Here is a 27,427-nt window from a genome sequence, read left to right as displayed (position 1 = left end):
TAAGAGTGATTTCAGGTGTGCCACAGGGGACTGTGGTAGGACCGTTGCTATTCACAGTATATATAAATGACCTTGTGGATGACATCGAAAGTTCACTGAGGCTTTTTGCGGGTGATGCTGTAGCATATCGAGAGGTTGTAACAATGGAAAATTGTTCCGAGTTGCAGGAGGATCTGCAACGAATTGACGCATGGTGCGTGGAATGGCAATTGAATCTCAATGTAGACGAGTTTCATGTGCTGCCAATACACAGAAAGAAAGATCCTTTATCATTTAGCTACAATATAGAAGGTCAGCAACTGGAAGCAGTTAATTCCATAAATTATTTGGGTGTAGGCACTCACTCCGTCTTCAGGCCACGAGTGGCATACCGGGACCATCCGACCACCGTGTCATCCTCAGTGGAGGATGCGGATAGGAGGGACGGGGGGCCAGCACGGCGCTCTCCCGGTCGTTATGATGGTATTCTTGACCTAAGCCGCTACTATTCGGTCGAGTAGCTCCTCAATTGGCATCACGAGGCTGAGTGCACCCCGCAAAATGGGAACAGCGCATGGCGGCCTGGATGGTCATCCATGCAAGTGCCGACAACGCCCAACAGCGCTTAACTTCGGTGATCTCACGGGAACCGGTGTATCCACTGCGGCAAGGCCGTTGCCATCTGGGAGTGGGAGTGATTTAAAATGGAATGACCATATAAAATTAATTGTCGCTAAAGCAGATGCCAGACTGAGATTCATTGGAAGAATCCTAAGGAAATGCAATCCGAAAACAAAGGAAGTAGGTTACAGTACGCTTGTTCGCCCACTGCTTGAATATTGCTCAGCAGTGTGGGATCCGTACCAGACAGGGTTGATAGAAGAGATAGAGAGGATCCAACGGAGAGCAGCGCGCTGCGTTACAGGATCATTTAGTAATCGCGAAAGCGTTACGGATATGATAGATAACCTCCAGTTACAACGGCACCTAGTGACCTGTGTATAGGGACCGAAGCGGGCTGAGGAAGGCTGACGTTGAAATTATTAAAGAGCGCTCGACTTGTCCCCTCCAAAGAACTACGTCAGAAGCGTAAGGGTAAAGACGTGTAAATAAACGAGCCCAGGGGCTCAAATATGGCAGTCATGACGTCATTCTGTCCTAGTCTAGAACCGGAGAGAATGACGATTGTTAAAGTTGCAAGCCAACCACGACGACCTTCTGGTGATGGATATCGGTGGCCAGCCGGCCCGGAGAAGCTACCTGTAACCTCCGCCGCAGGGATACGTCATAGCTGTGGTGAGGCGCACCGCACCTTGGAGTTGCACCGGCGCGTAGAGCGAGAGTCCTCCCTGAGTGATACCGTCTTGCGGACTGCAAGCTGCCATCCGCAGAGGCGAGGCTGGGGAGCAAACTCGCAGCCTCCCGGTAGCCGAAGTGTCTGTGGTCACTGAATGAGCTGTCCTGGGGGGATAGTCAGAGCTGCTAAGGCTCGCCACAAGTATGGCGGTCGGCTGCTTCCCTTCGGGGCTCTACACGAGGTCCTCGAGTCACGCTTGAGGGAGCAGTCAGCCATGTTCGGGGCTGTAGGGTGCAGCTAACGCACGCAGTGGCCAGTTAGCTGTGGCGTGAGTAGGAGAACTACGTCCCAAAGGCTGGGCGACCGGGCGCCGAATCTGCAGATTCCGGCTTTGGCACTGACGCTGACCACCACGCACGGTGCGCGGCTCCATCGCCGAGTTCAGCAGAGGCCAGCTGTGTACCTTCGATGTAATAAAGTCAGTGACACACTTGGCTGTTTATCTCTGCGCGCTTTGGCGAGAGTCTCTCCTCTATCTCAAATCACACCTCTCGGTTGTTGTGACATGCCAAAACTCCTGAGCTAGGGAAGTTTTAACAACCTGGTATCAGGAAGTGGTCGTTTCGCTTTTCAAGACAATATATTGAGTCGGAAAGTGTCCGTCCACCTCCAACATTACGTTCTGGTGAGGGAGTTGGTTTTGGTGGGTGATGAGTGAGGCAGTGGCACTCGACGTAGGTACCAGCTCAGCACAATGTGGTGCGGTGAGTCTAAGTTTTATTTATATTATTTTTAATGTTTGCTCCCATTGTTGGAGTTAGTTTTATGAGCTAGGGTACAAGATGTTTAGAGTTACTTTTGTGAAGCCACAGGAACCCGTGGACGTATCGCTGTTTAGAGGTAATGGTGGACGTGATAATTTAGTGCAAGTGAGGTGTTCATTTTGCAATTTGACTGGGCATGAGTCGGCGTGTACCAGAGCAGTATCGGGTGATTGTTCTGTATGTAGTTGTACTGACCATCTGTCTAGTAATTGTACTGAGTGTAGATGGGCGATGATCCGCCGCAGGAATTAGTGTTTAAACTTTTTTCATAGAGTTAAATGGAAGTTTGTGGTTTTTTTTCTTTAAAAAACAGTTGAATTAAGATGGAAGTAGGGTATGCAAAATAGTGGAAACATGTGGTACTACCGCAGATGCCGTTGCTACTTTAACTCAGAAAGTGAGAGCTTTAACAGAGCAATATGAGAGCACGAAGGAGAGAAATTTCGAACTTAATCGTGAGTTAGAGGCTCGCAATAAGAGTCATAATCAGTCGCAGAGTCATGGGTGAGTAAGTCTGGACTGAGTGTCCTTTGTGTTTCATATGAAACGGCAGTGATCACACTGATTAATCGCGGCTCGGGCAAGGCAGCGGAGGAATTGACAATTTTGATTTAGGATATTAAGGACGCTGCAGAAGCACATGGGTAGTTGGTTGAAGTAACACTGTAAGTTGTTAATATGTGTTTGGCGTGGGATGCCAAAGCTTATCTTGTCTACCATGAGACATTGAGTAAAGCACATACGTTCCAAAAGTGGGCTATTGGATTGTGCCAGAGGTACCAAAAGCAGAACAGTGAGCGATTTTTCTGGAGGAGTTAAGTATGTTGTCGATGGAGCGCAATGAGCCTGCGAAAGCATTCTCAGATAGAATCCGTAAGCTAAATGCAAGGACGTGTGTACAGACCCAGAATGCAGAAGCTTATAAGAGGCAGAAAATACAGAGGTGGATGTTTCCTTACGTGGTATACCCGCTGAGGCAACGGCCATGCCGCAGTGGATGCACCGGTTCCCGTCATATCACCGAAGTTAAGCGCTGTCGGGCGTGGCAAGCACTTGGATGGGTGACCATCAGGGCCACCATGCGCTGTTGCCATTTTTCGGGGCGCACTCAACCTCGTGATGCCAATTGAGGAGCTACTCGACCGAATAGTGGCGGCTCCGGTCACAGAAAACCACCATAACGACCGGGAGAGCGGTGTGCTGACCACACGCTCCTCCTATCCGCATCGTCAGCTGACGATGACACGGCGGTCGGATGGTCCCGATGGGCGACTTGTGGCCTGAAGATGGAGTGCTATACCCGCACAAATGTCATGTCGTGGAGAGTACGGATGAGAACGCAGAGCACTCAGACACATGTGCGAATGTGTCCGTTATCCGTCTGGACCTCGTGGGAAAGAGGAGACTGGGCTACCACAGTATAGATTGCGTGGAGTTGGCGATAACTGGAATTTTCGGTCGGGAAAACTAAGTTTAGCGAATGCATGGAGGTGTTGCCATGCTTAGCTGATCGTTATTCAGTAATTCTTGGGCTAGACGTGCTCGACAAACAACACGCTAAGACCGATCTTGTGAAGCGCACAACGGAACTCAGTGGGACTTTTTTAAACTGGCAGCAATAGTTGCAACTGATGCAATGGTGCAAAGTTCACCTATCATGGTGGTCAGAGTAAGTAAACTTCGTACCTTTTCAGTAAATATCGATCTGAATGCTATTTGGACTAAAGAACGCACCGGCGACCTTTCAGCGGTTGTTAAATAGGGTACTGTGAGGATTAAATCCAAAATCTTGTTTAGTCTGTCTCGATGATATAACTGTCTATTCAAAGGATTTACCGGCGCATGTGAGATGTTTGGATGATGTTTTTACTAGTCCACTATCGGCACGTTGACGTTAATTGTGGCAAGTGCCATTCTGCGCAAATTCAGGTAAACTAAATGGGGCACGTGATTACTGAGCGTGGAGTACAGGCCGAGCATCGTCTTACGGAGACAGTTCAAAATTATCTGATACCGAAAACAACTAAGCAAGTACTGTCGTTCATTGTCCTCCGTAGTTGTTATAGACCGTTAGTGAAGGACTTTGCGAAAATAGCCAGACCATTGAACAAACTACTGAAGAAGGAGACGAAATTCCGTTGGTAGCAGGAATGTCAGGAGGCATTTGAAAAATGGAAAGAAATATCAGGTCCAGTATTGGTTTTTTCGATTTTTAAGAAAGAGTTTGTCCTTTCGTGCGATGCTTCAAATGAGGCAATCGGTTGCGTTATGGGACAAATGGTAGATGGTCAAGCACATCCGGTAGCTTACGCTTGAAGACAGTTAAACAAGGCAGACCATAACTACTCAACAACGGAGAAAGAGACGTTGGTAGCCATATATGGTATCACATATTTTAGGCGTTATCTTTATAGTAGGAAGTTTAAGGTCGTGACAGACCATGCCTCATTGAAATGGTTGCTTGGTTTTGAAAGATCTGTCTAGTAGATTAACTCAGTGGGCACTTAAGCTTAGTTAATTCGAGTACGAGGTAATCTATAAGACAGGGAGATCACAGGCAAATGCAGATTCGTTAAGCTGCGGGGTAGCAGTGTTAATTACGCTATGGAAGAGCGTTCAAGAGTGGCAGCAGGTACATGAAAGAGGTAAGGAGTGCCAGGCATTTAAGTCACAACTACATTTAGTAATGTACGAGGGTTAGTTATGTAGAACAACGAGGTTCTGCAGCAGGCTCACGACCATATGTTGTCAGGTCATGGTGGGCGACGTGCGACCGACAGACGTGTAGCAGAGCAGTTTTGTTGAAGGAGCAGGAAGTGCGATGTGGCGCAGGACTGTGTGTCATGCGTGTAGAGGGCCGACATTATACATCAGAGTTTCATTGCAAAGGTTATCAGACGCATCCAGTCCATTGTCTATGGTAGGGTTGAACGTCCTCAGGTAATTTAATAAAACACCTGCAGGAAATAGTTACGCTCTCATGATCAGCAATCATTTTCCTCGATTTTTGGAAATGGTACCGAAGCCAGTTCAGTGAGCCCGTACTATGGCGCAGGCATCAGTAAACAACTGGATATTAAAGTTTGGAGTGCCGGAGACCATAATTACAGATAAAGGTACGAATTTTGTCTCGTATTTAATGAAACAACTATACGGCGTTTTGTGTATAGAAAAGTTACGGACGAGTCTGCTTCATTCGCAGACCAGTGAAAGAAAGGAACGTGTGGACAACACAGTTGCGAAGTTACTGAACTATTATGTGATTTCCAGACATGACGACTTGGACACCTACTTACCATAAGTACAGTGTGCCTATAATTCGAAAGTTAATACTGCAAAGGGCTTGTCACCGTTTGAGGTGGTGTACAACATGAAAATGCCGTCTACCTTTGACATTTTGATTGCTAATTTAAGAGTGGATGGTGATTCGGTGAGAAAGTTTGCCAGAACAATTAGGGAAGTTTGGAGAAGTGTGCAAAAGTCAAACACGAAGGTGATAGAATGCCAAGAACAACTGAGCAGACGTATGGGCAAACTACCACAATACCGTGTGGGTCAACGGGTAATAGTCACTAGTCCCTATATGTCAAAGGAGAAAATGAAGAAATTTTTAACAAAATAACAGGGACCATATCAGGTCGTAGAAATCAACTCGCTGGTCAACATGAAGATACAGTTCCCCAAGAAAACATCTATTATATTCGTCAGTCGCATAAAACTGTTGAAGGGAATGATAGAAGGGATACCTCAGTTGTCAGCAACCAACCAAGAGGTGAAAGTTAGAGAGGGTAAACAGAAGGAACCTGGTGACCTGATGCATGATGTGCCGTACAGGCTAAGGTCGTGTATGTATGTTGTGTAATTATAATTTGTTGGCCTTTTTGGTTTAGTATATCAAGGAGTATGTTTTTTTTTTTTGCCATAGGGATAATTGTTTTTTGGGAGCGTTGTTCGTTCTTCATTTCGTTATTAAGGATAGTGTTTTTTAGTGGATTGTGCGTTCTTGGAAAGAAGTCTGCTTATATCAAATATCGGCCTTAATTTCAGTAAGAGTTTTCTGAGAATGTACGTCTGGAATAAAATATTGCATGGTAGTGAAACATGGACTGTAGGAAAACCGGAACAGAAGAGATATGGTGCTACGGACGAATGTTGAAAATTAGGTGGACTGACAAGCTGAGGATTGAGGAGCTTCTGCGCAGAATCTGAGAGGAAAGGAATATGTGGAAAACACTGATAAGGAGAAGGGACAGGATGATAGGACATCTGTTAAGACATGAGAGAATTGCTTCCATGGTACTAGAGGGAGCTGTAGAGGGCAAAAACTGTAGGGGAAGAGAGAGATTGGAATACATCCAGCGAATAATTGAGGACGTAGGTTGCAAGTGCTACTCTGAGATGAAGAGGTTAACACAGGAGAGGAATTCGTGGCGGGCCGCATCAAACCAGTCAGAAGACTGATGTTAAAAAAAAAAAAAAAACGCACACAACGGCCACTTAGCAATGGCCTGAATAGTAGCACTACGTCCTCAAGACTGGGCGAACTGATGATAACGCTGTAGATTCCGGCACTGGCATTGTCGCTGACACATGCACACATGGTGCGCGGCGCCATCGCTCAGTTAAGCACAGGCCTGCTGTGTACGTTCGATGTAATAAAGTCAATGACATACTTGCCTATGTTTCTCTGTACGCTTTGGCATGAGTCATTCCTCCCTCTCAAATCGTACCTCTCGGTCGTTCTGACATATTACAACCCCTGACCTCGGGAGGTTGTAACAATTGTCTTACAGCCGCATTCTGGAATGGGGTATACTCGCGTTACGTCACATAATCACCAGCCGTTTGAAACTGACAGGTCCATGTGGAGCCATTTGCCGCTGACCACTCGCTTGCCGACGTCTTCCATCCCGTTCTTGCCTGCTGCCTGGCTGGGACAGCCTCACCGGTGGCCGTGTGTACTTCCCTTTACACGTGATCCGTGGAAACTTCCTTCTCCAAATAACAACAAACGACTGTCGTGCCACAAATTGAAAATGGGAAAGTAATCTCAATGACTGATAAATGAGGACAAAGACTCCAAGTTTAACTATGCTCCATTAAGCCATGACAACAATACACTTTTTGATAAAATTCTCAGACCTGGACAAATTAGCAAATTACTTTTTAATGATTTCCTGTGTACATTGCCTTCATTGACACTTGTTTCAACTATAAGACAGTGAAATGTGCTTCATAATAAAATTTCCACAGTAAACTCCAACCATATGCAGTGTTTTAACAATAAGAAACTACATAGATATAATTATATATATATATATAAAAGAACCGGATTACCTTAAAAATTGGCACTACACAGCAGGCCAGCTTCCATCCTTTTCAAACCAAGTACATTGCCACACTGACTAACACATAATGTTACTTTTTTCAAATGAAGTAACCTCTCTGACCAACATCTCTGGTCTCAAACAAAGTTTTACAAAGATTGTATCGATATTACAGAGTAAGTACATTTATCAAATTTACGGCTTCAGTTACATATATGGTCAAAACTTCTTGAAAATCGTCATGGCAAATAGGACAGCCCCCTTTCAACATTTCACCATTAACTAGTGATTACATATGTTAAACTGCTGTGAAATGTTTTTGACTACATCATCTATGCGGAAAAGGAGAAAGATAACTCCTCTCTTTACCGATAAATACGTTATTCTAATCAGCAAGGGCGTAAATTATCAAACATTGTGTAGCTAGATGCTTCAGTTATTCGTACGTAACTCACTGTCCATGAATCAGAACAAGTATGTTTTCTTAAATTATGTTCATCACCATTTCTATATTCACATTAATGAGCATTCATGAATGTTTCACTACTCTTCATATCATTCTTCATCACACACACACATTATAGCGTCCCCAGTGCTATATTACGAAAAGACTTAAAAAACGGTACTTATAAAGAAGAGACTTTTAAAAACTGAATAATATGTATTTTTATCATTTCTCTGTGTAAGTTTCGAGGGCAAAGAAATATAACAAAATGATCTAAAGAGACAAGATACGCTATTTTGTTAATTTTTTAGTCGTCTTCACTTCTTCTCTTGTCTTGGTTGCGTGTAGACGGACATCTTGCGAGTACTGGCAAATGTAAGCATATTGGTACGAATTAAGCAGATAATATATTGATTTAATATCATTGTTCACTTTTAATTTGTAAGAGGTAATCCCGATTTCATGTCCGCCTTCCTTAAATTAACCTGCATTCAAGTAATTTACAGTTCAACAATGGCAGCGGCCGATGGAGCCAACGACGCCATTACGTGGCGATATTAACTTATACAAATTTAGAGGAAGTGGAAAACTCGCCCGCCATTAACATAATATTCATTTTTCTCCACAGCCGCACGAAGTTGCAGAAAATACGTAGCTATAAGATTGTTATTTTCAGTACCATAGCCGAGAGCCAGAGCCAGGACTCCGACTACAATGCAATGGTTAACGGAGGTAAGAAAAAATAACCTCGCGCGTGTGTGGGCCGCAATTGTAATTAATAACTAAAGATTTTTTGCTTTAAAGTGAGCTGACTAGCCGAGGAAATTAATATGAAAAGTTTATTACATTGTTCAACTTATATGCTCATGTTTTAAGATTCAGCGAGTCTAACATTCATTAACGTAACAAATAATTTAAGATTAATATTGTTAAAAAGGAGAACTTCACAAAAGCATTTAATCGTAAATCAAAATTGAATGAAATATCATTTTTATTAAGCCCCACCACGTAAGTCGGCAACAATCAACATAATAATAATGTATTAAATTACGACGGCTGACGGACGCGAGAACATGTATACATAATTATATTCACTACCAGTGACTTTCTCATGGTTGCTACCACTGTATTCATATACTCTCTCTTATCAATTGGAACATGCACATGCAGTAGTGATTAGATCCATTCGTCAGATTCAGCCTTTCCAAACAACTCGGTTAAAGTGAATCCTGTGGAGGTTTGTGGAAGATTATTTATTATTTGTTATTTGTTTAGTACTATCCCTTCTGTGGAAATAATGTGACCAAAAAATTTTATTTTCTGACGTCGAAACTCAGACTTTGTAAGTTTACTGAGAGACTGTATGCTTTGAACCTTTCTAACACTTCACACAGCAATTCCAGGTGTTTTTCCCATGCTGTGATGGCAATCAAGAGGTAATACACATACACAGTCAATCTACTTAGCAGCTCTTGGCCCAAGGCTGTATCCAGGGCTGCTATGAATATTTCTCGACTGACATTTAGTTTGAAGGTAGATACATGGAATTGGTAACTTCTACCTTTGCAAGCAAATGCTGTATACTTCCTGGTATCAGGATGGAGGTCGTCCGTAGCTCGTGATCGTGAGGTAGCGTTCTCGCTTCCCGCGCCCGGGTTCGATTCCCGGCGGGGTCAGGGATTTTCTCTGCCTCTTGATGACTGGGTGTTGTGTGATGTCCTTAGGTTAGTTAGGTTTAAGTAGTTCTAAGTTCTAGGGGACTGATGACCATAGATGTTAAGTCCCATAGTGCTCAGAGCCATTTGAACCATTTTTTGATGGAGGGCTATCTGCCAGTATGTAAATCTATGCTAGTCAAGTAATGTACATTGTGAAATTTTAGCAATTGCTCATCTAAATTTTCTGGCTTTGCCCCAACTGAGATAATGATCTTGGAGATTTGACTGGACCTCGCCATTTGGGTTCTCAGTTGCCAGAAGGAGACATCAATATGGAGACTATGATAGTTCAATTATTTCCCAATTTATCATTCTCCATATTTCTTTATTTACCACTTCTTTCTTGCCCACTGTATTGTGTACAAAGAGTAACAAAAGGTTTGGTGGGGATACACCTTCACGTTACGCACATAACGCTGATGCTACCAGAACGTTCCTAAAGACTGTTATATGTTATGAAAGTTATCGCCTATTTCATTTCTTTGGGTTACAGACAGGTAAGAATACTCTTGCACCTTGTGATGTACGATTCGCTGTTCGGTAGGTGTATCTGACTATTGGCTACCATGCATTTTATTTACGAAATATTCCTCTTGGAAAATGATCTACTACATATTGGTTGGTATCTCGACTTGTCCTCAGCTTGACTAAATCAAGAGAGACTGTATGATCTTCAACTTGAAATTGACACTTGCCTTCACTTAAGTCTATTTTCACTTCGTACTCTTGAAAGTAGTTCGTACCCAGAATACAGCTGACTATTAGTTTTTCTGTGATAAGAAAGTCGCACCTTTTCACACTATCATTTACCTTAATAGGTTTGCGTTCTTCTGTTTTCACTACTTGACATTTGATGGCCACTGCTGTTAGAATTCTGTAGTCTTGTGAAGGTAAGGTAAGTACATGTATATTTCTTTTGATTTCTTTGAATAAACTGATTGACATTTCATTCGCTGAAGAACTCATATCAAGAATAAATTGTACAGGTGTATCACCTACATTTGCCTTTTTTGCTGTCTGTATCACTTTTTTCTGCCTCTCCACCATTACAAGTCTCACCAGAATACAGCTCATCTCTCATATATTTATCCTGGTCATCTCTTAAAAAAAATGTATATGTTCATTCCATATGCCCCTATTCTTCTATTGGGCGTCTTCGGGGCTTACCACGACCGATCGGTGTTTTCCATTGGTGGTGTTGGAACAGCATTATCAACAACCTCGACGATGTGTCCCAGGTGTTCGGTATTGCTCCATCTTGTATCTTGGTAGCAGCTGAAACCTTGGTCCACTTGCCTAAACTCCCTTTTTTGCATTGGTACAATCGTCATTGGCCTACATTCATTATGTGTTTCATTATTTCTTCGCGTATTATCTATATTGCCTTGCTGCAGGTTATACCGGTTTGTGTTATCGTGACTGAGTCATTGTCGCCACTCAGGATTGTGTCCATGATCTTCTTTTCTCTGATAATGATTATTTTCTTCGTGGTTATTCTCTCTGCCCCTATTGTCTTGTGGCGGCACATACGGATGCCAACCGAGACCATTGTTATTTTTGTTATGTGGGACTGTGAATTACCTTTACAGTGGAAATCGACGGCGCACCCGAGTTATTCATTTGGTCTCGACTGCTCTCGTAAATCAGATCAACAGAGTCAAATATGGAAAGAAAGTGTTCCACATCAGTCCCGGTATAGTGACTAGCTTTTCTCGAATACGAGGTGGCATTTAAACTTTCAAAATTTTCCAGTACATTCACATGGAATATAGGTTTGCTCAAATATCTTATTGTGTTAATACACTTTTCAAATTATTTTCTTAATCCTCCCCATTTGCCATTGAACGGTTGTGGCTCAAATGTTTCTCTCCATAATCGTTCGAGAACGGCTGTCGACCAAACTTTGTCCAAAAAGGGCTATTCGAATTGGTCTGCTGTATTGTTTGTTGTTCAGACCAGCTAAGTGCCAGCACACTACGAAATGCTCTTATGAATACGACTGGGTGACTGGGTGTTCGTTTTTCGATTCAGTAGTGAACACCTGAGATTGTCTGTGTTTCAAAAGAGTTTCATCAGCTAATATCGATAAAAGTTAATAATCTGCTCCCAGTGTATGTAAAATTGATATGTATGGTGTTGTATTGTAACTCGTTTGTTTCGTCATTAACGGCGGCAGTTGATTATGTGTGTCGGAAGTTCTTTCGTTAACATCGTGAAACTGGAAGGATGGAGAGTTACCCTCTCATCTGCCTTACAAACCGTCTGGCATGGTTGTTATGTTACCTTTATCTGCTTCATTCAAAATTACCTATCAGTGTTCAGCTCCAAATGACTTCGTTGCACTGCAGTTTCGCTATCGATGTCTACTTTATGATCAATGTTCTTTCCTTATTCAGACAAACTTTTCTATCTCCTCCAAGTAAGTTCTGTGCTGTATTACAAATTTTTTTGCAACTGTGGTGTTAGTGTTACATATGCCTACTCCTACCCTGTCGTTTAAAACGGTACTAACACGCTTTTGTTCAGGCTTTATAAATCCGAGCTCCTCTGACAGTTTTTGTGTCTTGTCAGGCAGATGGTCTAAGACTATCTGCCATTCCGAAACCTCTGTCTGAATTTCTCTCACAGTTTCTGCTAATTCATCGCGCGCAGTTTTAAAATCTTCTCCTTTCGACGTTAGCTTATCTAATACAGCTGCAGTTTTCTGTCGTTGTTCTACTACTTATGGAAATTTCTGATCCAATTTCTGCTCAACTTTGTAAATTGTTGATCGAGTTTTTTATTCTAAAATTTCAAATACATCCTCCTTTCGTGCTGTTCGTATCAGCTGAAGCAGTGTTGCTAATGTTTGTGATGCTCATAAACATTCTCCGTTCGGGCGACATTAGGCTATCTGAATTTTCCTGTCGTCTCCGTTACCTCTTTCTTAACTTCTCTGGAAAAAGAAATTCAGGTGTTGACTATTGTGTTAATTCACATTGCCTACATTGAAATAGTATCTAGCGAAATTTCCTAGTTGATATTTTCCGTTAAATCCAGATCGTTATTGTCATTAATGGTGGCGCCATTCTGATGACGTCCCATACCGGTTGTTAGCATCGGCACATAAGCATTTATTACTTTCCGAGTCTGGGTGGATAAAATATCTACAACAGTTTGTTCACTTTTAGTTTGTTCCATTTTAATGGCCAAAAATAATGATGTTCACTCGTGAAAATATTACTGTGAGTCGTAGTTATTCTTTATACATCGGAAAGTTTTTAGTGCCTCTACAGAGAAGAGTCAGAAATCTAGGGAGGCCATCTAAAATTAGTGATCGTTATAATGGCATTCCAGTTTAGATTAATTATCTAGTTACGTGTATAGGGGCCTGAAGATGGTGCCAACGACGCACCGAAACTGCTATTCCAACAAAATAATGAATAAACCTATGGCTGTCGGCATTTATTTTCTTCAAGTCTTTGACCAGCCGCAGTCCCATACCTTTTATACAAGACAAAACTGGAGACACGGTTCATTAACTATGAGACAACTTTATACAACATGGGTGCCACATTTGTACAATTCTAAGCCAATCTGTATTCTGTAATGCACGACTTATCATCAACTACCAAATTACACTTTCGCATTCTAAAAATAGAAATATAATTATACTGGCCTTCATATTGAATGGTTGCTAGTCAGTACGTATTAAGAAAAGTGACCGACTCTGAAAAGAATCTCGTGATTTCCCTACCCCACTTCTCTCCCTCACTTTGCTGGCACCCTCGTCAGATTCAGTTCAGTTCCCTGTTTTTGGACACTGGGGTTTACAGCAATGGACAATGTTAATGTGAGTATTCAAATATTCAAATGCTGTCACAGACTTTTACGTGAACTGGCAGTTGCTGCTAGCGCCCCGTTTGAAGAGCCACTTTGCAAGTTTGCTAATAGCTAAGAGTTACGCACGATAAAACCGTAACACAGGTGCCATATTTGCAACGGTCTGTTCGCCGACCAACGATTATTCAGATGAGCAGCGAGTCCGTTGGCTACGTACTAAAAACAGTCGTCCACGCCTCTAAATGAGATGCAGTAGTTAGTAAGCCAGTCTGTGAAGTAGTCGGTATCATATGATACGAAAAACTGCAAGGAAATTAAATGGGCAGGAGGAATGGTATAACATTTACGTAACACCGTCGCTTCCCATGGCACTTTTAACGATAAAGTCGTTCTGGATAGAATGCCCCGTCGGCATAACACGAGACAGAATCCATTATTGGACGACCGTTCGCTTCTGGGCGATGTAGATCTGTAAAGTTGTCCGGCATTTCACTGTTTTTAGTCGTCTTGAAATGTCGCTTTACACAAAGACTAAGTCTATCCATAGTTATACACCTCGGAGTTATGTTAACTGAATTGCTGCATCCACTATTAACGTTCGACTATTGTCACCGGACTAAGGCCCCACTAATCACGTAGACACAACCGAATAACAAATGTACATGCACCTCCATCCTTAGCCATCTCTCCTATAACAAAAATAAACTAATAAAATTAATTATATGTAATATGATAAATGATCTACTCTAGCTCAAACGCAGCACCTTTCCTTCTGTTCTCGGTTTCAAATAAATTGTTTTTCCACAATCGTAATAAGCATATATAAAACGAAAAACTCCTGATCCTGTATTTCTATATGTATGTTCTAGCAAAATAGCTTTCATGTGCTATATATTGGCATATCTCTCCATTCGGATGTTCTTCTTGTGAGGAGTCTTTGTGCAAGAACATACTTAAAATTTTTTATTTACCACACCCGAAATTTTATTACCAAGGGACAATTACTGTATGTGTATGGGCTACATGCGCGCGTGTCTATCACCAGAAAGATACAAAAATCTGTCTCATTAAAGTATCTAAGGTGACGTGCCTTTTCTTCGTCAGCTCGAAAGTTACTCCCACGAAGATCGTATCTCACATACATCCGAAGATAATTTATTTTTCACAGGTTCTTGTATGCCTTCGCGTCTTGAATGTGGCCTTAAATTTGTAGTGTACCAGGTAAATTGTGTTATTTATTCAAACCAATTCCGAAATTAGTTGCAACCGGATTAGTTTGCCTTTCCGTCGCTTTACCGGCCCAGAGAATAAGTGTAACTGTAGTGTTCTTTACGATCATGAAGGTAAAAAAAAGATGGGAGAGGGCACTGTAGATTTACGCTGTATTTTGTTGTGAAGCTAGAGTGGGCGGGGCCTGCCGCCATGTTAAACAACTCAGACATTGGCAGACGACTACTTACGATTGCTTCTTTTTCATTATTTTTGTCGTGGTCATACAACAACTGTTTTAAAGACTAAAAATTACAGTGCTTAGAAGAATAACGTAGTGCCAGGAAGGTAATTTTGGACATTTTTCTCTTACTAAATGAGTATTTGCTCTAGTAATACGACACGTTTGTTCTCATTAATGTAACTTTTTTATGTATTTTGAAAATCAAGACGAGAAGGAAGTGATGTGAAAAAGCATGGTTTCTTAATTAATTTCATTCCACTTTTATTGTATTTGTATCGACAACAAATGAAGCTGGAACTCCGAAATCAATGCTTGTTTCCTTACTGGTGGTGCTTCTTGTTCGTTACATTTCCGGCTTTAAACTCATTTACATAGCATTTATAATGTCACGTTGAAACGCGTACGTTTCATGGGCAGCGATGGCGAGCCACAGAATCTCTGACCAGAGAGCATGTAGTTAGTGCAGTTGCGCTCGACTCGCAGTAGCGAGCAGTCAGTCTGTCGGTAGTAGTAGCCCAGAGCAGTTGCGAGCTAGTGGTTGCGAGTAGCGCGTCGGAGATGACGCAGTCGCGGTCTAGATGCGAGACAGTTTAGTTGTGTGTGTGCAGTCGGCGGGCGTCGACATAGCACTCTGGTCATGATTCAGAACGAGGTATATTTTTATTAAATAACGTATTCAAGCAGCATTGCGCTCATCAGATAATCTAATGTATATTCATTGTAATTAACTTTCAAGAATCGCCCCAATAATAATTTTGATTTCAAAGCAATTTTTAACAAAAAAAAATCATTTGATTCCCTTGCATTTCCTTAAAGAAAATTTTCAGTTAAATTAAAAAAAAAATATATTATTGCGATGCATTCCCTCCAAGCTATGGTCACAAATAAGAGCAGATACAGTTTTACTAAGGTGAGAATTTCAGTTTAATTAATGAACAGGGCCTAAAGATCGACATTTCGGTCTATTTGCATTTTCATTGTGACTGAGATTTCATCATCATTAATTTGACTTACATTTTTGTGGAGAACTTGTACTTGGGTCAGATTGTTATTTTTCATTTAATTGTCATTGTGTTTAAAAATAATTGCTGTGAGGTTACACTAGGTTCTATTCTCGTTAACATTTAAATTTTTGTCTTTCAAATTTCTCTGGGGAGCTTACACTTGGCTCCATTTGCATTTGAGTACTATTTTTTAATTTTTGTGGGGAGGTTACACTTGGCGACATCCGGTCCAGGATCGTATTTCGTTGAGAATCTTCTGAAACGTAGCCAGATATCTGCTCTAATTTGCTTAAATATAATTAGAATTTGGCGCAACGCTTTTACTAATTTGTGACTTTCTTTCCTCAGATCATCGGCAATTCGTTGCTCTGTTGTATTTTTGTGTTGCTTTTGCATTGTGCTTATTTCTTTTTTGAATAATTGAGACTATAGTAAAAATGCCGCGAAAGACTGTGAATAGTGTATCGCGAGGTATTTTGAATGAAATTACCCACTTAAACAACGTGACCGATAGTAATTGTGATACGCAGTGTAATGATGACAATCCTGCGTTCACTGATAATCAATGCGTTCCCACCACTAATGATGATTTTTATCTTACTGATGAACAAACGAACTCAATTGTCTCCTCTGTTAATTTGACGACAATTGATGACGCGGGGCGCCCTATTGTAATGAGCGCTGCCCAGCTTAACACACCCGGTTTGGAAAATTCAAGTAACGCACAGACAAATTTTTCGAATGAAAATGGTCAGTGTACTGAAAGTACGACGGATTTATTTAATTCAGAAATAATGTCTGACAGTGTACATCCGACTGATAAACCTTTTTGTAAAGTACAGAATAACCAAATGATTACAGAAAGCGAGACAATTCCAGATCCACAATTAAACAGCACAGTGAATAGTGTAGGTAATAATTGGCTGGAACAATTTATGACAAGATTGCTACAACAACACAGTGAAAATCTTAAACAACACTTTAATGAAAAACAAGACAAGCTTAATGAAAAACTAGACAACAATTCCAAACAGTTAAATGAAAAATTAGACAACAGTTCCAAACAGTTAAATGAAAAATTAGACAACAATTCCAGACAGCTTAGTGAACAGATTAGAGCCGTTGCCGCACAATGTCAGGATACTAAGGAACAGTTGCGCGAAGAAATTGAGGTGTGTTCAAGAAAAAGTAGCGAAGAAATTAGGTCTGTTGCTCAAGAATTAAGGGATATGCAAACAGCTACAACAGAAACACTTAGAAACGAAATTAGCGGAGTCGCTAAACAATGCTCGGAAAAGGCTACACAATTACGCGACGAGTTTAAAGCAATGACAACAGAACTGTCGCGCACAGTGGATGAAAAGATTGACGCGAAATTCGACCAACAGAATACTCAAATTAACGAACGTCTTAGTCTTCACATACAAAACAGTGATACGCGTTTCCGCAAATTTATTGAGGATCAAAATAAAGTAAAACGTCAAGTAATGGAAACAATCACTGCTCAGAGACAGGAAGACAAACGTAAAATGTTTGCGAAGGCGAAAACATATGTAGACAATAATATTGCCACAGTGTCCGATGAAATTAATACCATCAAACAGTCGAACACAGAATTACGTGACGAAATTTCGGATCTTAAATCGAAAACAGACACATACACAACCGATTTTCAAACAGAGACCGACAGACTCGAACAATTAGAACTAACACAGGATTCCGATGTAATTCAAGCTGACGTTAAAAAACTGAACGAAACTACACGTAAATTGCAAAAACAGATTAATGCTACTGACACTAAAACCGATGATCAGGTAAAAATACTGACTGAAAAATGTGATGAACTGGCCAGTCGTATTGACGTCATCGAAAGTACTAATGACAATAAATCAGACGATACTTCACCGGTTTCATTTAATCAAACACCTGAATTTCAAAATTTACAGCAGACAATTAATGAGATCGATTCGTCTAATAACACCTTGCGTAGAAAATTGTCAAGTTTACAGCAGGAGGTAACAGAGAGGAAAAACATTTCAGTTAATAACACATCACAGCAGACGCCACTTTTCGAACATTTGCCAGACTCACGCAGCGCGTGTAATTTGAGTAATCTACAGAGAGTACGGGACATAGATTCCGAACAACCACAGTTCAACAGGATGATAATTTCGATTACAAACATTTTCTGTCAGTAAGAAAATTTAAAGTGTTTAAAAACGACAGAACACAGATTCACCCACTGGATTGGATACAACAATTTAGCTTTGCTTTTCCACCGACTTGGCCCGTTACGCATAAACTTGAATTTATTTGCAGTTTTTTGGAAGGCGAACTGGCAACTCGTATGAGACCGATCGCGAGACCATGTTACTCGGTAGAGGAATTTCAGAATGCTTTTCTGTCAGAGTATTGGTCGAAGACGACACAGCGCGGAATTAAAGATCAGCTGATTAGTTTACCGAATTATGAGAACTCGAATTTTCCTAGTGTCACGCAATTTTGTGAGCACATGGTGCAACAAAACCAGTACCTAAGTGAACCGTACAGTGAATCTGCACTCATTCAATTATGTATCTCTAAATTTCCACGATCATTAAGAGTGTCACTTTTAACAGTCCAACAAAAAGAAAATATTTCGGCATTCAGAGATCTGTTACAGCTCTTGGAAGTACAACAATCTGATTATTCCTTTGTAAACAAAAATTTTTCATATAACAACCAAGGTCAGCAAACTTACAGTAATTATGATCAGACACGTAATTTCAATAGGAGAGGTAACAGGCGCTTTAGGACCGACAACCACCAAAACTTTAATAACAGACAAGATTCTAATTATCAATATCGTCAGAATTTTCAGCAACAGGAGCCATATTTTAGTAACAACAGAGGTTTTTCACAACAGCAACAAAACCAGCCGGTTAGCATACCTAACCAACAATGGAATGCACAAGGTCAACCAGGCTTTAATGCTTCGCCGCGTGCACGTATAGTCCCCGGTCCAACAAATAGTAACGCACGGGAGCAAGAAAATAACTACGTACAGAGAAGACAGTATTTCAGTTCCTATCGCAATGCACCGTATAGGAACGACTATCACGATAGACGTAAAAACGATGAGCACAATTTTCAGCGTACATCTAACAACAGTCGGTCATACCAGCAGCAAAATTATCCACAAGAACATATTCTCATGAATGAACCCGACAGCAGGTATCATCCAGAGCGTAATACGTCTGGAAGAAGTAATAGAACTGTTCAAATAGTAGAAATGCCACGACATCCTCCTGATAATAATAACACGTCAGATAGAATTTGACTAGATACTGTACAGGTCGCATCTTCCAATAATACAAGCACTACTTTTGACACGCAAAATGTTGTTCACGAAAATGTTATTACTTTCGACGACATCCGAGACACACTTTTACAGGAAAGACCAGTTGTTCAGAAAACCATTTCACATCCTGTCATCGAAATTAAAATTGGTTCATCGAAATTTTCAGCAGTAATCGATTCCGGATCACCTATGTCAGTTATAAATGAGGAGACTTTCAACGAGTGCAACAAAGAGAATACCTATCCTACATTACCTTTAGGCAAAACGAAAGTAAAAGGAGCAGTATCGAGTAAAGGAGTAGACGTTAAATTACAGACGCATTTATCATTTTGTATTGGAGGTCATACTTTTCACTCAAATTTTTGGATTGTTCCTTTATTGACAACAGACGTAATTTTAGGTGCTAATTTTCTCGTACAACACGACGCAGTGGTTGATTTTCAAAATTCTTATTTAATGTTGAAGGACGAAAATGTAGAACTGGCTTTAGAATTTCAGCATTCCTTATCTGCGGAAGAACAAACAATTAACCGCACAGAGGTCATTTCCGCAACAAGTAACATAGACTGTAGTTCCACATTGTTCACGGATACGTACGTACACAACTATAATACTCCAGATGAAATTGACTACGACGTAATGCAGATGATTTCTGATAAAGTTAAACAAAGCAGTGCAAATACAGACGACGAACGAACGTAATTACACAAAATTCTTTTACAGCAAGCTCAAGTTTTTGACAACATTCCTGGTACTATGTCCGGATTTATGTATGAATTTCAAGTCAAACAGCACGACACATTTAAAGCAAAGCATTATCCCATTCCATATATCCACCAAGAACAGGTTAAAAAAGAATTGCAGGATATGCTCGACCAAGGAATTATAGAGCCAGCAGTTAGTCCGTACATAAACCCGCTACATATTGTTAAGAAAAAAGATGGCTCACTTCGCCTTGTACTTGATTCACGTCACATCAATGACATAATTATTAATGAAACAGATCGACCACAGACTTTAGAGGAACTTCTACAAAAAATTCATGGTACTGCTATTTATTCCACATTAGATTTGAAATCGGGATTTTGGCAAATTCAGCTCCATCCGAACTGCAGAAAGTACACAGCACTTCTCTGTTTTGGTGACTGTTATCAATTTTGCAAATTACCATTCGGCTTAACTATTTCTTCTGCAGCTTTTATTCGCGGTTTGAACACAATACTTCCGACAGAACTTAAAGACAGAATCACGACGTACGTAGATGACATTCTTATTGCAGAAGCTAACTGGTCTGAACACAATGTGATTTTAGAACGACTGTTGCAAACTTTTCATGCACAAGGACTTACAGTTAACCTCAGTAAATCGCACTTTGGCAAAACTTCCATAAAATTTCTTGGACACGTAATTTCAGCAGAAGGCATTGCGCCTGATCCAGAAAAACTTCAAGCTCAACGTGACATTACTGTTCCTACGACGAAGAAACAATTACGCAGTTTTTTGGGTTTAATTAACTTTTTTCGTAAATTTATTCATCACTCTGCTTTAGACACGCCTAGATTATGCCAATTAACAGGTAAAAACACTATTTGGTCATGGGATAAGCAAGCACATTCTGAATTTGTGAACCTGCAACATGCTTTGTTGAATGCTCCACTTTTATCGCACCCAGATCTTACTCGAAATTTTTCTATTGCCACCGACAGTTCCAACACAGCTTTAGGCGTACATATTTTTCAGGAAATTGAAGAAGATGGTTCTACAGTAATTAAAAACATCGCATTTGCAAGCCGCATTTTGTCGCCTGCTGAACGAAATTACTCTGTTAATGAACTGGAAACATTATGTGTTGTATGGGCTTTTACGAGATTTAGGCACTTTCTTTATGGCAGACATACGACTGTTTACACAGACCACAGAGCGATACAATTCTTACTTTCTGCTAAATTTACTCACGATAGATTAAGCAGATGGAAACTTTATTTACAGGAATTTAATTTTACGATTGTTCACATTCCCGGTACACAAAATGTTATAGCAGACGCACTATCGCGTTCTCTCAGCAACAATCAGCAAGACGTAGCAACCAACTTCTGCAAAGCAAATTTCAGCGTTATGTACATTCAGCAAGTTGCATTTGAAAATTTTATTTCATCGTCATTACAGGACATAGCACGAGAGCAAAGCAAAGACAATGTGTGGAAAGAAATTAAACACCTTTGGCAAGATAAGAATAATGTTACGATTAGGAACCACTACACTGTACGCAATGACATTCTATTTCGCCGCTCTCATCCAGACAGCAACAATTGGTTATTATGCATTCCTGACGAACTGGTTAACAAATTAATCTGGTACACTCATTTAAGCTACGCACATTACGGAGCAAGAAAATGTTTTCTTATATTGAGACAGAACTGTTATTTTACAAACATGGAAAAACGTATACGACGAGTTTTAGCGTCATGTAAAATTTGCCAGAAAGCTAAGTCAGACACCACTTCACATATTCCTCCTTTATATCCAATTGTACCTGTTAAATTAAGACATATGGCTGCAGTAGACATTTTTGGTCCAATTCCGAGAACTAACAGAGGTTTTTGCTACATCTTTGTCGCTGTTGAACTCACTTCAAAATTTATTACTTTCACTCCGTTACGCAAAGCTACTGCTAAAACTGTTTCGAAAGCATTTGTAAAGCATTTTCTATTTCATGTAGGGCATGTGATGAGAGTAATTTCTGACAATGGATCACAATTTCGATCTGCTATATGGACACGCATGTTACGAGCTAGAAAAATTTCTCCGATCTATATATCCAAGTACCATGCTTCTTCGAACCCCTGTGAACGATTAATGAAAGAAATTGGTAAACTGTGTAGAATATACTGCCACAAAAGACACATTAATTGGGACACACATATATTCTCATTCCAAGATGTAATTAATTCGAATCCAAATGAATCCACTATGCTATCTCCGTCTGTTATACTGAAAAATGTTGAACCGCCAAACAAAATTAAAGAATTAATAAACTTTCCTACATCTCGTCGACTAAGACACCACGAAATAATTGACATTGCGCTGAACAACATCAAAAGTGCCGCAGAGCGCCGGAGAAGACAGCAAAAACAGGTTTGTAGACGCCGAGACTTTCACGTTGGACAGAAGATATTAGTACGTACACACTATTTATCCAGCAAATTAAAAGGTAAGTGCAGTAAATTTGAACTTCTATACGCAGGTACATATCGGATTCGCAGTATTCCTCACCCCAATGTTGTACATGTCGAAACTCTGAGAACCAGAAAATCGAAAGGAAACCACCACTTATCCAACATAAAACCCTTTATTGAGTGAACATACTTTACGAATTATCACGCTGTAGTGCTAATTTGGTAATTTTTATGAACATTTCTGCAATTATATTCACATGACTAATTATTGATGATTATCGTATTTTTTCTTGGTAAGGTTAGCAGTTCGCTTTTCTTGTCGTTACATATCTGACTGTGCACATTTTTTTTCAGAGACACTTACGTATTTTATGAATAATTATGCAATGTTATCTAAAGACATGTTAATTTCGTTACTTTTTTCTCCATTAAAGTCTTTAATTCTCACCTCTATTAACTAAACTACATACAAGCTGAACACAACGAACGTCACATTTTGTCTTTCTTATATACACTCCTGGAAATGGAAAAAAGAACACATTGACACCGGTGTGTCAGACCCACCATACTTGCTCCGGACACTGCGAGAGGGCTGTACAAGCAATGATCACACGCACGGCACAGCGGACACACCAGGAACCGCGGTGTTGGCCGTCGAATGGCGCTAGCTGCGCAGCATTTGTGCACCGCCGCCGTTAGTGTCAGCCAGTTTGCCGTGGCATGCGGAGCTCCATCGCAGTCTTTAACACTGGTAGCATGCCGCGACAGCGTGGACGTGAACCGTATGTGCAGTTGACGGACTTTGAGCGAGGGCGTATAGTGGGCATGCGGGAGGCCGGGTGGACGTACCGCCGAATTGCTCAACACGTGGGGCGTGAGGTCTCCACAGTACATCGATGTTGTCGCCAGTGGTCGGCGGAAGGTGCACGTGCCCGTCGACCTGGGACCGGACCGCAGCGACGCACGGATGCACGCCAAGACCGTAGGATCCTACGCAGTGCCGTAGGGGACCGCACCGCCACTTCCCAGCAAATTAGGGACACTGTTGCTCCTGGGGTATCGGCGAGGACCATTCGCAACCGTCTCCATGAAGCTGGGCTACGGTCCCGCACACCGTTAGGCCGTCTTCCGCTCACGCCCCAACATCGTGCAGCCCGCCTCCAGTGGTGTCGCGACAGGCGTGAATGGAGGGACGAATGGAGACGTGTCATCTTCAGCGATGAGAGTCGCTTCTGCCTTGGTGCCAATGATGGTCGTATGCGTGTTTGGCGCCGTGCAGGTGAGCGCCACAATCAGGACTGCATACGACCGAGGCACACAGGGCCAACACCCGGCATCATGGTGTGGGGAGCGATCTCCTACACTGGCCGTACACCACTGGTGATCGTCGAGGGGACACTGAATAGTGCACGGTACATCCAAACCGTCATCGAACCCATCGTTCTACCATTCCTAGACCGGCAAGGGAACTTGCTGTTCCAATAGGACAATGCACGTCCGCATGTATCCCGTGCCACCCAACGTACTCTAGAAGGTGTAAGTCAACTACCCTGGCCAGCAAGATCTCCGGATCTGTCCCCCATTGAGCATGTTTGGGACTGGATGAAGCGTCGTCTCACGCGGTCTGCACGTCCAGCACGAACGCTGGTCCAACTGAGGCGCCAGGTGGGAATGGCATGGCAAGCCGTTCCACAGGACTACATCCAGCATCTCTACGATCGTCTCCATGGGAGAATAGCAGCCTGCATTGCTGCGAAAGGCGGATATACACTGTACTAGTGCCGACATTGTGCATGCTCTGTTGCCTGTGTCTATGTGCCTGTGGTTCTGTCAGTGTGATCATGTGATGTATCTGACCCCAGGAATGTGTCAATAAAGTTTCCCCTTCCTGGGGCAATGAATTCACGGTGTTCTTATTTCAATTTCCAGGAGTGTATGTATGACTGTTTTTCTGTTCTGTTTGTATGCACTGTGAGACAGTTAAAGATATAACACACCAGTTGACTTTGACATTTTGCCCTATGATATCTCAACATTGTGACTATTTTACATTTTTCTTTTTTTTTCTGCTGCTTTGTGATATTCTCTGTACATTTTTTGCCTTTGAACACTGTCTATGCTTTTGACATATTACGTTTTCTGTCATGTTATGCTGTATGCTTAATTGTGTCACCATTAACCAGTCATTATTTAGTGGGTATATGACTTAAATGCAAGAGATTAATCTTTGTTCATCAATTTCAGAAAGAAATGATGCGTAAAAGAAATAAATTAAACAAAAATGGGAATTTCAACTACGGAATAGACGAAAGAAGATACAAACACCTTATGAGGAAGAGTAAATGGATCAGAATTAACAAGCATTAACAAGAATATACTATACACATCGTAGAATAGCAGTCTTAACTAATTTTTTCTTTCAGAATACAAGGCGATTGATGCAAGCTGTCAGACAGAACTACACATCTTAGTTTTAAGTGATGAAATATGCTAGAGATAAGGAATAGTTGTATAATGAGTAATGAAGTGATTTTTTTTTGCAGATGATAATGAATGCTGATGAAGAGTTCAAATGGCTCTGAGCACTATGGGACTCAACATCTTAGGTCATAAGTCCCCTAGAACTTAGAACTACTTAAACCTAACTAACCTAAGGACATCACACACACCCATGCCCGAGGCAGGATTCGAACCTGCGACCGTGGCAGTCCCTCGGTTCCGGACTGCAGCGCCAGAACCGCTAGACCACCGCGGCCGGCTGATGAAGAGTAATGATGAAGAATATGCTACTATGAATAATGAAGTTTTTCTTTACAGGTGATGATAATAATGAAGTTATGATAATATGGATAATGAAGTGATGGATAATGAAGTTTTTTTTCTTTACAGATGAGGATAATGTTGAAGTTATGTTTTTATGCTATGTAGTTATTTAGGTATTTGTTGCAGTTTGCTTTGACAGCAGGTGTTATATTACATAGTAGGATGACAGAAGGTTTTGGCAAGGACAGCTATGGAACACATTTTTATACACATTTCACAACCTGTTAATTCGAAGTTCACTACTTTTCAGCATAGTCTGCGTTTCTTCTTTCAGCTCAATAATCCATTTTGTATTTTTTCCAGGAGAAGCCTTTCATGATACTTACTAAACTTGTTACTTATTAAGCCTATACTAGTACTTGCATTTTTATTTTTTACCCATTTGTGTCTATAATTTACAAATGTGATCACATATACTGCCTTGTGTCACAACCTTGCTACAGCTGACTCATGACGAATGACATTACACATTTTTCGTTTACAGGAACAACCTAGAAGCAATTTTTTTTCTTTTTTTTCTTCTTGCTTTCATTTATAATTACCCAAAGCAATGCATTGCTAACACAAAAAAAATGCTTTGTAACTGGCTAATAACTGCCACTGTTTATTGTAATGAGACTACTTATAATGCCCATGATTATTAATGCTATGATTGTAATTAACTGATTTTTTAATAATGACTTCTTAATGATCTGAATAATACTGAATGATGAACAATGTTTTATACTATTCAATACTTGCTGGCCACTGAGTGCCAATAATTAATGTAACTAAATGAATTAGCTTTTGTTTTCAATAATGACTTCATGTTTTAGTAACTGGCCACTGAGTGCCGATAATTAATGTAATTAAATGAATTATGAATTTTCATATTTTGGTAACTGGCCAATGAGTGCCAATAATTTATATAATGCAATGTATTATGTTAATGCTAGGCCAATAATTGACTCTCCTTTTCAATGAAGACTTCTGATGAACATTATTCTGTCATACTAAATATGGTTTGTAACTGGCCAAAGACTGCCGCTGTTTATTGTAATACGACTACCCATGATGGCAATAATTTAATTTTATGAACATTATTCTGTAATACTAAATACATGGTACAGAAATGTTCAATAACTAGGCTATGAATGCCGCAAACTACTAATGTAACTACTAATCAAGACTTGTCTGTTAATGTCATTCACCTTCTGACCTAACTACCTGGAATTACTGTAATATCCATTTGTCTTGTCCATCCTCATGATCATGGAGCACTATATTTGGTTTTTGCACTAATTCTACGTTGGTGTTGCCTTGTAAGAGCGTGGTGTTGACACGACATGCTGTCCACCACTGTGAGCGATGGAGACGTTATTAGCGATGGAGACGTTATTATGGTACCACTGTTTGATGTACCTGATGTACTGCCTAAATGATAACATGGAAGATTACTACGACATTTCAGTGTCTTGGTTACGCTGATAAATACTTCTGGGAAAAGAACTTCAAATTGTGTCACTTGGTGTTGTACTTTGTGGAAAGATATGGACTTTCAGTGCAGCCACGTGCAATCTAAAGTGCTACAACCATGATGCAATCCTTCCCTTTCCTATCCTAATAGTGAAAATCATTTTTTTTAGCTAACATCATTTATGTTCATGGATTATACGTTTTTTTTTCGATTTGTTGAACTCTAGTGCACGTACACTTATGACACTTGTCGACATGTTTTTTTACCATTATGTTTATTTGTTGTGAAAATACTAAAGATATTTTTCGATTTGTTCTGAAGTGCAGTATATGTGCACTCTTGTCATCTATATTGTATATACTTTTTGTGATTTGATGATTTTTTTTACCCTTGTGTTTATTTGTTATGAAAATGTTCAAAAGTTTTCAGTGCATGTGCACTTATGTGTTAATATGTTTTCTACTGAACTTCAGTGCCTGTGCACTTTTCTCATTTTTTCAATATGATTTGTGCTTATTCTGTATACCTTTTATGATTTCGTACTTCAGTGCGTATGCACTTATGTCATTTGTTACTCATTGTATATACATTTCGCCATATGCTGATATGTTCTGAACTGCAGTGCATGTGCACTCATGTCACTTGTCAACATGCTATTTTGCCATTCTATTTATTTGTTCTGAAAATGCTACAGAATCCTACAGTGCGTGTGCACTTTGTTATCTGTCAAATAATTTGTATATACATTTTTCTGATTTACTAA

At 40.6% G+C, this 27,427-nt stretch overlaps 1 pseudogene; it reads left to right on the top strand.

The window, feature by feature from the left end:
* The first annotated feature begins 3,075 nt into the window (after nucleotides 1–3,075).
* LOC126254315 (5S ribosomal RNA) lies at nucleotides 3,076–3,193 on the top strand (annotated as a pseudogene).
* The last annotated feature ends 24,234 nt before the right edge of the window (nucleotides 3,194–27,427 follow it).

This window comes from Schistocerca nitens, chromosome 4 (assembly GCF_023898315.1).
Source record: "Schistocerca nitens isolate TAMUIC-IGC-003100 chromosome 4, iqSchNite1.1, whole genome shotgun sequence".
In the NCBI taxonomy this organism is placed as follows: Eukaryota; Metazoa; Arthropoda; class Insecta; order Orthoptera; family Acrididae; genus Schistocerca; species Schistocerca nitens.
Note: the sequence above shows the minus strand (reverse complement) of the source record. Positions and strands in the feature narration are given on the sequence as shown.